We start from the raw sequence: 13063 nt of genomic DNA on the forward strand, positions 1-13063 counted from the left end.
GAGCATCTTCTTTACAGTTTAGTAGAATTATTGCTTACTTTTCAACCTGGTTTTAAATGCATCCTGAAAATCATCGACTCTTGATTACATAATTGCTCAGAAGCATATATAATTTTTTATAAGTACTTTATACGTTGTATTAAATTTAGAATGGGTGAAATGTTTTATAGTTTATGTAGTTTATGTAGACATTCTAAGCTTAATTCCAATTAATAAGAATAACAAGCATGCAGGGCTGTGTGAAAGTCTTATGGATAATGATTCTCCCAGTCCTGTGTTGGTGTCAACATCTGTAATTAACAGCTGGGGGAGTGCCCAACTGCCTGTCTGCTTCTGTATTTATTGCCTGGAGTGACTGGGTGTCGACCAAGCCCCGCTGAGCCTTGGGGGAGGGTACGTAGCCTGAATAAGAGGGTCGGCAGGCAGCACAAGGAAGGCACTGATCAGTTGCCAGGGAGAAGGTGGCTTTCCTGCCCACTTTGTGGGTAAAGGGGGAGCTGCCCTTCCCCACAAGGCAGGGTTTCCTTTGCAACGAGACGTCACATCTGGCTCCTGAGGCATAGACTTGGTCACAGGGAAGTGAGTCTGGAAGGGCTGGCGGGCTGGGGGATGTAACAGAAGAGAACCTGGAAGCCAGACAGCAGGTGTCTCGAGGGAGGCGGGAAGGCTTGCTGCAGATCCCAGGGGCTGTCAGCAAGCGGGCTATGGGCACAGGGGTTGTAGATCGGTGCCGGGGCCATGGTGCAGGGGGCCCCGCAGCCTGCACCCCGGGCTGGTGGTCGGTGCCGGGGGGTCGTCATCAGGAGCACTGTGTGAGGCTTAAAGGGCAGAGAGAAGCCAGGCAGGGAGCTCTGGGGCCTGGGTGGTTGCCTGGTAGAACCGGAGCTGGAAGAAAGCCTGCAGGCCTGCAGAGGGGCAGGAGCCATAAGGGACCAGGCCGGCGGGGCGGGGTGGGATGGTGCCCAGGTGGAATTGTTTTGTAAACCACAGGGAAAAGTAAAGGAATGCATCCTTGTTGCAGTAAAATGGGAGAGCGTATACAAGGACAGAAAGAGAGGTCACCCGTGGTGTCGTGCCTCCAAGCTCGCAGCAATCACCCACATTTTTTGAGCCTTCTGTTCAGGTTCACTGTGTCTGGAACCCTCGCTCTCCACCTCTGTCACCCTGGCCCCTCCTGGAGCACTTCTGTCCCCTGGGTGGTCTCACCTGCCCTGGGTCCCCTCCCAGAAGAAATCGTGCCTCTTGGTTGCAGTTCGTGTCGTAGCAGGCGCTCCGTAAATGTTCCACGAATGAATGAGTGAATGAACAGGGGCGGTGTGTCTTTGAATTCCCATTGCTCTGTATAGGGAGGGCGTTTGGGATCTGCTTCTGCTTTCCACCCTTTGAACCTTGAAGGCGTCTTTGAGGCGTCCTTTACCTGGATCCATCTGAACCCCTGGTTGCTATTACTGGAGGGCAGGAGGGTTTCATCGACACCCAGGGAGCCACATCTTTTTATGTTGATTCTTCCCAATTTCCCTAGCATTGTGTTGCTAACAGGTTTGCTTAGTCAAAGGGCATAAGACTTTTAAGGCTTTAAATAAATATTTCCATGTTTTTCTGTAGAAAAAATGTACCAGTTCACTCTTTCACAAGTGATATTTCTACATACTTTCATCTGCATTTGCATATTTGTGTGTGTGTGTACACATACGTATGTTTTGTAATCTTAATTTTTATATGTTAGAATTGCATGCTACTGTTTTAAAAACGGACTATTTATTTCCAGTTTTTAAAAGCATGTTGATTGCCTCCTCCTTGGGTTGTTTTGTGTGGAGTACCTGTTTAAGTGTTAGCTCATTTTTCTACTAGTATCTCCGTCATTGTCCTGTTAATCCTCTTTATTTATTAAGCATGTTGACACCTTGCTTTTATGTTGTTGCTCAGTCGCTAGGTCAGGTCAGACTCTTTGGGACCCCATGGACTGCAGCACGCCAGGCTTCCCTGTCCTTCACCATCTCCCGGAGTTTGCTCAAACTCATGTCCATCGAGTCGGTGATGCCACCCAACCATCACATTCTCTGTCACCGCTTCTCCTCCTGCCCTCAATCTTTCCCGGCATCAGAGTCTTTTCTGATGAGCCTTTGCCTTTGTATATGTTGCATTATGTACGTTCCGTATTTATTTTTTGACTTCAGCTTTATTTGCAGTAATTTTGGACATTGGAAATAGAATCTTTTTTTAATTAATTTATTTATTTTAATTGGAGGTTAATTACAATACAGTGGTGGTTTTTGCCATACATTGACATGGATCAGCCACGGGTGTACGTGAGTCCCCGTCCTGAATGCCCTCCCACTCCCTCCCATCCCATCCCTCTGCGTTGTCCCCGTGCACCGGCTTTGAGTGTCCTGTTCCATGCATCGAACTTGGACTGGCGCTTCATCTTGTGTTGCCTCCTTCATTGATTATCTTTAGAAGTCTTCCCTCCTCGCAAGCCCTCCGATACCTTCATCCTTTCACTCTTCTGCTGTTTGGTTCTTTCGGGTAGCTAAGCTCGTTTGTTGATTGATGAGTCTGTCTGCTGTCCACTGACCTGAGCAGCACTGTTACTGTGTCAGGTAAACGTCAGTGTCTCAGGACAGAATCTCTGTGCTGCACCCCGTCAGGTTTCCAGGTAAACTTGGAGATCAAGCAGGAGAGCTCCTTCAGAGCTCCACTGTCCTTCTAGAGAGTGGAGAGGAGTGCTTTGCACGCGTCTCTAGGGAGTGAAGCTTCCTTCTGTCCCTAAGGAGTGGCTGGGAGATGCCAGCTATCAAGAAAGGCTGTCGGCGCAGTGAACACCAAGCATCACCATCTCCCTGGAGACTTTCCTCACATGTTTCCTTTGTCCCTTTCCAAGGTGGAGCCAGGGCTTCCCAGGTGGCCCTGCTAGTAAAGAACCCACCTGCCAATGCAGGAGACTTGCAGGAGATGTGGGTTCGATCCCTGGGTTGGGAAGGTCTCCTGGAGAAGGAAATGGCAACTGTCTCCAGTATATTCTTTCCTGGGAAATCCCATGGACAGACGAGCCTGGTGGGCTACAGTCCACAGGGTCACAAAGAGGCAGACACGACTGAACAGGGTGAAGCCACTGTTCTGATTTCTTTTCCCGTCGACTAGTTTTACCTGTTCTTGAGCTTCACATAGATAGAATCATACAATATACACACACCAAAAAAAAAAGGAAGAAAGAAAAAAGAAAGTTTTTTGATTTTCTCTGGACTAAACTTAGGAGAACATTCTATGAAGAATGCAAGACCGTAAAATAACATTAATAGCCCGTAGTTCTGGCAAGCTTGCCACGGGCCAGGCGATATGGCCAGTTTACTTAGACTGTTGTGTGGTCTTTGCAGAGTCCTGCTTTGGGGAGAAACCCAAGGGGTCCGCACAGAGGGGGTGTCACTTGTCACAGGTTCACAAGAAGGGGTGTCCAGGGGCCAGCCTGGCCAGCTCACCCTGTGGGAGTGCCCAGGAGGATGGGGATGTGTGAAGCTGGGGTGTGGGCTGACCGTGGGCCTTCTGGTCATTCTGGGTCATGGCCGGAGCCTCGTCCCTGTGTCTGCGGTCTTTCAGAGTGGGGTCTCAAGTTCAGCTGCAATGACCTTGTTTGGGTGGAGACCCTGAAATCCTGGTCTCCAGGAGTCTGGTGACCGAGCTCTGGGGTCTTCCAGGCAGAATAGATGGCGGCCTTGTCTAGGGGGCAGCAGCCTGTGCCCTGCAGGTCCCGGGAAGGTCCAGCCCAGGGGCGAGGGCAGCAAGGCCTCGCTGAAGCCCACGGACTCAGGCTTCGGAGGGGCTGGTTTTTAACCTCGTCCCTTTGCTTTTTCACGTGAGTTCCTGCCCAAGGCCTCGGTGACACGGCTTCCTCTTGTTACACTCCTGTGGACCTTTAACACTCCAGAGTATCATTAGAGCCGGGGACTATGTAAGCTCACTTTGTCCACGTTTATATGGTGTGATTGGTGTAAAAGGCACCACAGATCTCTTACCAGCCTTTTGGACATATTTCAGAATTCATTAGTCACATCACAGAGTAGGAAATGCATCTCATGTTGGGATGCCGTGTGTGTGTGTGTGTGTGTGTGTGTGTGTGTGTGTGTGCATGCACACATAGGCCTCACTGATACCAGAGGTCTGTGACATCATCCTTAGTAAGTGCATTGCATTCCAGTCTATTCTCTTCTGTCCGCCTCACCTTTTTTTTAAATTGTTGGTTGCACCCCACTACAGTGACCCCCTGACCTGCTGCTTGGTGGGCGTGCATGCATGCTAAATTGCTTCAGTCGTGTCTGGCTCTTTGTGACCCCATGGACTGTAGCCCGCCAGGCTCCTCTGTCCATGGGATTCTCCAGGCAAGAATACTGGAGTGGGTTGCCATGCCCTTCGCCAGGGGATCTTCCTGACTACCCAGGGATTGAGCCCACGTCTCTGGCAGGCGAGTTCTTTACCACTAGCACCACCTGACTTGGCACACACTTTAAAAACACCGTCCTGGTAGCATCGGCCCCACTGGAACAGCTGCTGACTAGCTGAGCACGGAGCTGACCTCACCCAGGGTGCCAAGTCACCAGCACCAGGAGGGCAGAGTTTCCCATCTCTACAAGGCCAGGCCCGTCATTCCAGCTCTTCATCCTCGCGTTCTGTGGCTCCCTTGAGAAAATATTTCATCTGGAATGTCAATCTGGGAGGGCCCGGTCTTCTGCAGGTCCCCTTCGAGCTTGCCAGTTACTCATTTAGCAGACTGTTACTAAGGAGGTCCCCCCGAGAGGACAGCAATATGCCATTGCAATAAAAGGTCACCCAAGGAGGAGCTGGCAAGAAGGCTGGGAGAGGGAAGACTCCATCCGGGGGACCTGGGCAGGATGTGTAGGGTCAGCTCCAAGAAGCATGGGGAAAGGTAGTCGGACTAAGTCACCAGCTTTCCAGCTTCATTTGTATAATCTCCTGGGAACACTGGATTCCTTAATAGCAGTGAGTGGTAATGACTTTCAGGGAGTAGGTAGGAAAGAAACTAGCTTAAAACCTGGTTGTCGCCTGCTTCCTGCCTCCCACGTCCACTCCTGCTCTGTGCCCTCACACCCGTCCTCTCCTGGACTGCATGACAGCCCCCCACCCCAGCCTGTTCCCCCTCCAGCCCTGACCCACACTGAAGCCAAAGGCTGCCTCCAGAAAATGCCAATTAGATTCCGTCAGTGTTAGCCTAGAATCTTCCGTGGCTCCCCCTGCCCGTGTGTGCAAAGGCGGCCAAAGCCCGTGGCGGGGTGGACCCTCCTCCACCGCCCGGCCGGGATCTGGTCTCCTGCAGTCTCCCCGAGAGTTCCCGCCACCCCACAAAGTGTCTCGGCTTTCCCAGAGCGCTGTGTGCCTGACACCTCACATTCCACGGAGAGCTTCTTTGGCCCCTGGCCTATTTCCTCCTCATCTACCATCTCTGTTCTTTTAGACTTCTCATCCTTAAGATGCTGCTTCTGCAGCCCCTGCCCTTTGAAACCTTCCATATTTATCTCAGGCCAATGTCCCGCCTCTCTGCACCCCGTGGCCCATCACTAAGGTGTGTGGCACATTATATCAACTTTTGCTTGGGCGGGGGGTCAGGGTGAAGGTGCCTAATCTGGCTCTCCTGATGGTCATCGAGTTCCCGGAGGACTGTGGGTCCTTGACTTCTAGCCCTGCTGGAAGCTTTGAGACAAGGTCACGTGTCAGTTGTACAAAGTTTGCATCACATTAAAGCTGTTGCTAATCAGTCCGTCTGGAATTTAAGGTGAGAAGGAACAACTAAGCCACGGCTCCTCGGGAAGACAAAGAAAGCGGCTGAGGGCAGCCAGCCGGCGCTGGAAAGGCCGTGGCTGTCACCGCGATTATTAATACATCGCAGAGACATTTTGGGGATTCCGCCATATTTTGTATGGTTGCCAACAAAATGTTGACAGTTGTATTGTGGTTAATAAATTCATTTAGATTTATAAGCATTGTTTACAGAACCTGTTCGCCTGCTGAAACTCGAACAGCATCTGTTCCTTCTTACTAATTAACTGCTAATTACGAATGAGCTTTGTGTGTTTGTCAGTATCACTGGCTCATGCATTTTGTAAGGAACATTAACAAATTGATTTACATAGTAGCAAAGCAATCAAAAGAGTAAACTGAACAGCAAGCCGCTAAAACCCTTCAGCCTGGTTTCTGAATGAAGCAAACTTTTGAGGCTATAAATATCGCCATAAATTTCCCCCTTACCTTAATTCCTTAGTAAAGGTGCGGTGCTCAAAAGCCATATCCAGTGAGTAATAGTCGAATTAGCACCCCGCAGCAGGCGGCCCAGAGTGCTGTGGTGGTGACCCAGGGAATCCGTGAGGGATCTGACTGGGGAGAAGAGCCAGAGAAGTGGTCCTGTGGGGACCACGTCCCATCCCTGTGGGACTCCCCGGGCTGCTACTGAACTCTGGCCTTCAGGCAATGCTTCACCTCCAGCCAGCGTGCAGCAAGGCTTTGTCCAGAGATATGAAACCCGGGATCTGTCCATCACACTGGTCCTCCCCTGGGAGCTTCAGATCTCAACCTGGGCTGATGCACATCATGTTCTTAAGAGCACGCATTTAAAAGTAACGAGTTGAAATGGGTGATTCCAGGAGCTCAGGGCTCATTGATTTTGCAGGGAGATGATGAAGGCAGCCCCCTGCTTTGCTGATAAGATGGGCCTGTTTGCAGCCCAACAGCTCCCTTGGGCGTTTCTTTAAAGGGACCTCCATGGTAAGAGCTAAAGGGCAGAGAAACAACCAAGGCGAGAGCAATGTGAGCACAGAAAGGAGGGAAGAGATGAGTTGCAACAGTAAGCATTGGTTCTCTGGTTTCCTCTCCCCAGATCTCAGATGCCGGTGTAAACTGAAGGTCGTGGGTGGGGCAGGCAGAGGAGTGATGTGTTCAGCGGTTTTGAGAATCGCTCGGGTTAAATGTCGTTCAAGAGCCTCGTTGTTGTTGTTCGGTTGCTAAGTCATGTCCGACTCTGCAACCCCATGTTGGGAAAGATCGAAGGCAGGAGGAGAAGGGAAGGGGATGACAGAGGATGAGATGGTTGGATGGCATCACCTACTTGATGGACATGAGTTTGAGCAAGCACTGGGAGTTGGTGATGGACAGGAAAGCCTGGCATGCCGCAGTCCATGGGGTCTCAAAGAGTCGGACATGACTGAGTGACTGAACTGAACTGTAGCACACCGGCCTTCCCTGTCCTTCACCATCTCCTGGAGTCTGCTCAAATTCATGTCCATTGATTCAGTGATGCCACCCAACCATCTCATCTGTCCTCCCCTTCTCTTGCCTTCAGTCTTTCCCAGCATCAGGGTCTTTTCCAGTGAGTCACTCTTCTTACCAGGTGGCCAAAAGATAGGAGCTTCAGTTTCAGCATAAGTCCTTCCAATGAATATGAATGATTGACTTCCTTTAGGATTGACTGGTTGGATCTTCTTGCAGTCCAAGGGACTCTTAAGAGTCTTCTCCAACAAGAGCCTTACATTAAAACAAAAAAGTACCAGTGAGAATTTACTGAGATGGAACATTTATCATAAAGCATCATGAGACAGCACTGGCACAAGCTTTGACAGACATGTTCAGGGTCAGGACCTTTGGCAAGGTTCAGAGATCCAAGCTTTGGAATGAAACCCAACTTACCAGCTATGCACCTCAGGTAAACCCCCCAGCCTCTCTCTGAGCCTCAGGTAGCTCACTTATAGAATAGGATTGATAGAACAGCCCCCTTCCAGAGTTGCTGGATGGATTTAGAAGTTACCAGAAAGCCTCTGAAAAGCAGGTGGCACCTTACCACAGCTCGGGAAATGCAGTTACTGCCATCGTAATGTCTGCATTCACGTGGAAGTAAATGCATGTGGAGAGGCACCGTCAACAATAAAACCGTATCATTGCTGTTATTTATTTCTAAGTCGTGTCTGACTCCTTGTGGCCCCATAGACTATATAGCCTGCTAGGCTCCTCTGTCCGTGGGATTTCCCAGGCAAGAATCCTGCAGTGGGTGACCATTTCCTTCTCCAGGGCATCTTCCCCACCCTGGGGTCTAATCCAAGTCTGCCGCATTGCAGGCAGATTCTGTTGTTTTCTTTTTTTTTTTTAACAGCTACTTATTTTTGGCTCTGCTGGGTCTTCGTTGCTGCACGGACTTCCGTCTCGTTGCGGCGAGCCGGGACTACCCTTCAGTCTGGTGCTCGGGCTTCTCTTTGTGGTGGCTTCTCTGGTTTCAGAGCGCGAACTCCAGGGCAGGTGAGCTCAATAGCTGTGGCTCCGGGCTCTGGAGCACAGGCTCAGTATTGTGGCACAAGGGCTTAGTCGCTCCACGGCGTGTGAGATCTTCCCAGACCAGGAATTGAACCCCTATCTCCTGCACTGGCAGGTGGACTCTTAACCACGAGGCCACCAGGGAAGCCCATTGAGCTTTATTAGCTCATGATAATTACGTTTGGGAGCAAGATGCTCCTTTCTCATCAATAAGTTTATTGCTCTTTCAGATAAAGGGAGAAACTTTAAGTGAGCATGAGCGTTATAGGTGGAGAGTTCAATAAGTGTTTAGGATGGAGTAACCGTTATATCACAAACCTGTAATGTTCATTTTGCATGTTTAACCGATAGCCGAGCCACATGATCAATACTTCAGTACCACTGCTGGTGGTGAGCAGCCTGCCATTGGTGAGGGTTTGCCTTCAAAATAATTTCATTAAAAGCCAAAAACATTATTTGCATTTAAAAAACAATTCTTTCTTCTAACTCTTCATATAGTAGGAGGAGGAATAGGCTCTGTGCTTTCTGAAGCATTCATTCCTTCTTGCAATTTTGCCCAAGGATAAGTGTTTAGAAAACTTAATGAATTCAATATAGTTTGCTCCACAATATTAGGCAATCATCAGATTGAATCAGTGGACATGAGTGTGAGCAAATTCCGGGAGATGGTGAGGGAGAGGGACGCCTGGCATGCTATAGTCCATGGGGTTGCAGAGAGTCAGACACGACGGACTGAACGACAACAGAGTGCATATCATTTCAGGCGGCCCTTGCTGACCCATCTATGTGCTGGCCACCATCATTAGTTTTTAAAAGGAAAAACTGGTTTGAATGAGAGAGTCTACACACTGGGACTCTCAGGCCAGCAGGAGCCAGGCTTATCTGTTTAGCTCCAGGGTGTATAGCTTCCAGCACTAAGGGCCTGGGGGCCAGAAGAGACCATCTCACAGCCTCCATCCTCACCTGGGTTCCCACAGATGACATTTAGTGAACAGGACGACTTGTCTTTTGGAATCTCATTGACTGAAGATTTTTTTTGAAAGCACAAATTAGAAGTGAACACCGTGGTTTTGGACTTGCTGTGAAAATCCAGCTTCTAAGACTTTTTGGTTTAATTTTGCCATTCAGGAATTTCAGACGTAAAGCCCTTCTTTAAGCTACCTCCAGTGAATGAGGCACTTATTTGTTTGAATGTTGTTGACATTTCCGTATTTAGCAAATCAACCACATTGGATATTCTGTGTGACCAGGGTCTAGATGTCAGAAGACGTACACGTGGTATTTTTCTCACCAGGGACTTTGTCTGCATTTAGTATTAAGCAATCTTTTGTGGGGAAAGCTCATGAACAATGGGAGGGAGTTAAAGTGAAAACACAAAGCCGTTCTTTTCCCCTTAAATATGGCACGAGGGACTCTGAGAAAACCTCCGCACCAGTGGTTTTCCATCTTGGAGATACATCTGTTCGCGTCTCTGCACACACACAGATGCTCATGCACATTCCTTCCACGAAGGTCAAGATTCATTTGGTCCGGGTTGAGTCTGATGATATTCTCCAGGTGATTCTCGAGACTGTTCATCAGAGTCACCTGGAAGGCTTACAAACCCAGCAGAACATGGCATCAAAGGAGCCAGACCCTAGGCTTTGTGAATGGGCTCCCAGGGAGAGGAGGTTGGTTTCAAACCAGTCTTCCCAGCGATTTCACTTCCACCCCATTAAGAACCACGACTCGAGGGAAACCCAAGGCAAAGATGGAGGAGGCTGCTGCCACCTCCTCTCCGGGAGCCCTTGGAAAGGAGGGTGTCTGTGCTTTCACACTGAAACACTTCCTTATTTGCAGATTATCATCATTTGAAAGATATTTTTGTAGCTTGATTTCCACTCAGAAATAGATGTCACCAGCACAGGATGAGAGAAACTTAGAAAGAATTATGAACTTCTTTTTAAAATGAGAAAGTCAATGAAGGGAGGCAGTATAACCAGAAAAGGGGAAAATTAAAATCTGAAATAATTTATGAGCAAAATAATTTTCCAGCTAAGAGTATATTAGCTGTTTATTCAAAATGTGTGAGAGGGATGTTTGTAATCAGATCATACTGCGATCTTTGGGGGACTCACCATCTCCTTGCAACCCAGGGCTGCAGTTTCTCTGCTCCTGGACTTACGGTGGGGTAAGTACCATGCAGACGCCCCAGAGGAGACACACCTGTTGATGGCCAGTCTTTGAGGAGACTCAGCCGCTTTCTAGTCGATGCCTTCAGCTGTCATGATGCTGTTTAGCAAAGCAGTGGCTTAGAGACATAGCACAGTGATGTTTGTCGAGGGAGAAGACCCTGTGTTCTCTGCTGTATTTTCACCTGCGCGCAGAAACAGAACCTTTCTCGGTCTTCCTTTCTGATTCCTCCCTTGGGAATCCTTGTCATGTGATGGGTCAAAATTCCACATCCATTGGTCCAGGTTTGACATTCAGACATGTACTTCTAAGCAGGAGCCTTCTGGGCTTGAGGAGGTTGTGGCTGTGGGAATCAGAAGAAGAGGATGCGTCTGGGAGATGTTATGGAAGTAGAATGGGCTGTACTGATGGACTGGTTAGATGTGGAGGATGAGGGAGACAGAGGAAGAAGGAACGATGCTGAGATTTCTGGCTTAGTGTGCTTCTCAGAAGTTGGTCCAGTCCCAAGGTGAGAAGCAGAACAGGAGGAGGGACCCCAGAAGACAGCACGTGTAGCTTACATGCCCTGAGTACCCAAAGCAAGCCAACTGGCAGATGGTTTTCTAGATCAGGGAAACCTGGGATGAAGATGTATACTTGGGGGTCATTTAATACAGAAATGGCAATCGAAGAACAACAAGAGGTCATGAGAGCAAAGAACTGCACAGAATGGCACTGTGGGGCTGGAATGTCATCTTAGAAAGATGAATGCTGTAAGAATGGGCAAGTGAAAAAGAACCGATGGGGAAATGAGAAACAGGACCAGAGCAACGGGAGAAGAACTGAGAGACTGTGCCATCTTGGGTAAAAGAGGGTGCAGCTTTTAAAAGGAGACCAAATAGGAAAGGCAAAGTATCCATTGGTTTGGAGGACAGTGAGGTCATTGATGGTATCGATGAGGGGACAAGGAGGAAGACAGATGACAGGCTGGTGGTGAAGAATGAGCAAGAGGGGACAGCGAGTGTAGACAGGACTCAGGACTTCAGGAAGCCTGTCTGTGATGGAAAAGAGAAAACTAGATCTAGAAATTACTGATTCATATGTATGAGTTGGTGATGGACAGGGAAGCCTGGGGTGATGCAGTCCACGGGGTCACAAAGAGTCAGACGTGACTGAGCGACTGAACTGATTCATATGTAATAACAAACAGTGTGGTAATGCATCTCTGTGAGTGCCTACTCAGAACTTACTAACAGTCTCAATCCTTAGGAAACTTGTGAACAGACACACATTCATTTTAAATATAGTTGCTTATCACTTGGCAACTTATAAACAAATCCCAGTGTTTATCCAGCGCTCGCCATGTGCCAGGCGTTGTGATGTGGCTTGGCGTTACGATGCGAATGCGTTGACTTTCCTGACAGTCGGTTCCAGGTGGTTCTGAGCTTCTGTCCTCTTCTGCTGTTGCTGAATCAATCGCTTCAAGCACACACCCCTCCTCACAGCCTCATCCTGCTGTCGTTTCCCCACAATTTCCCGTCCCCTCTTATGTGCCCACATCCACTCCTCCCTCGAGAGCTGTCAGGGCCTCTTCCGTTATTATTTGTGGAGCCTCAACCTAGGGGCTTGCTCCTTGGAAGGAAAGCTATGACAAACTTAGACAGCATATTAAAAAGCAGAGACATCATTTTGCCAATAAAGGTCCAAATCGTCAAAGCTGTGGTTTTTCCAGTGGTCGCGTACGGTTCTGAGAGTTTGACTATAAAGAAAGCTGAGCACCGAAGGATTGATGCTTTCGATCTGTGGTGCTGGAAAAGACTCAAGAGTCCCCTGGACTGCAAGGAGATCCAACCAGTCCATCCTAAAGGAGATCAGTCCTGAGTGTTCATTGGAAGGACTGAAGCTGAAGCTCCAGTACTTTGGCCACCTGATGGGAAGAACCGACTCACTGGAAAAGACCCTGATGCTGGGAAAGATTGAGGGTAGGAGGAGAAGGGGATGACGGAGGATGAGATGGCTGGATGGCATCACTGACTCGATGGACGTGAGTCTGAGTGAACTCCGGGAGTTGGTGATGGACAGGGAGGCCTGGCGTGCTGTGATTCCTGGGGTCGCAAAGAGTCAGACACAACAAAAACTGAACAACTTAGACTCACCAGGGGGTTAAGATCATAGGGCACAGAATTAGCAGACATCTCTGTGTTTAAAAGAAACCTGTGGTCCCCACTCCACGATGATGCCTCCCGCCCTTGTACGAGGTACCGCTGCGGCATACGCTCTTCTGAGACATCCCCATCTCTTCCTCCTCTTGCAGCTTCTGCCCCAGCCTTGTTGTCGTAGGCGTGCCCACCACCCACGTGCCCGGGCATAGCTGCGGCCTCACCCCTGTGCCTTTGCGTGCAGCATTTATCCTCTGTCACACCCGCACCTAGCCTGGCCTGCTAAGTCTGCCGTCAGCCCTGCCTCCCCTCAGAAGACTTCCTGGCTTTCTTCCCACGGCCTCCGCACAGGAATGGCCTGGTGCTCGGCACCCTGGGTACTGACAATGGGTTATCTTATCCACCCCCACCCCGCCCCCAGTGATTCTCATCACGGGCAGCAGTTACAG

At 49.3% G+C, this 13063-nt stretch overlaps 1 protein-coding gene across 9 annotated transcripts in view; it reads left to right on the forward strand.

Annotated features, from left to right (window-relative positions):
• The window catches only part of AGAP1 (ArfGAP with GTPase domain, ankyrin repeat and PH domain 1), a 561687-nt gene that overhangs the window by 308224 nt on the left and 240400 nt on the right, over positions 1-13063 (forward strand). The window lies entirely within an intron of this gene.

Source organism: Bos javanicus, chromosome 3 (assembly GCF_032452875.1).
Source record: "Bos javanicus breed banteng chromosome 3, ARS-OSU_banteng_1.0, whole genome shotgun sequence".
Taxonomy (NCBI): domain Eukaryota; kingdom Metazoa; phylum Chordata; class Mammalia; order Artiodactyla; family Bovidae; genus Bos; species Bos javanicus.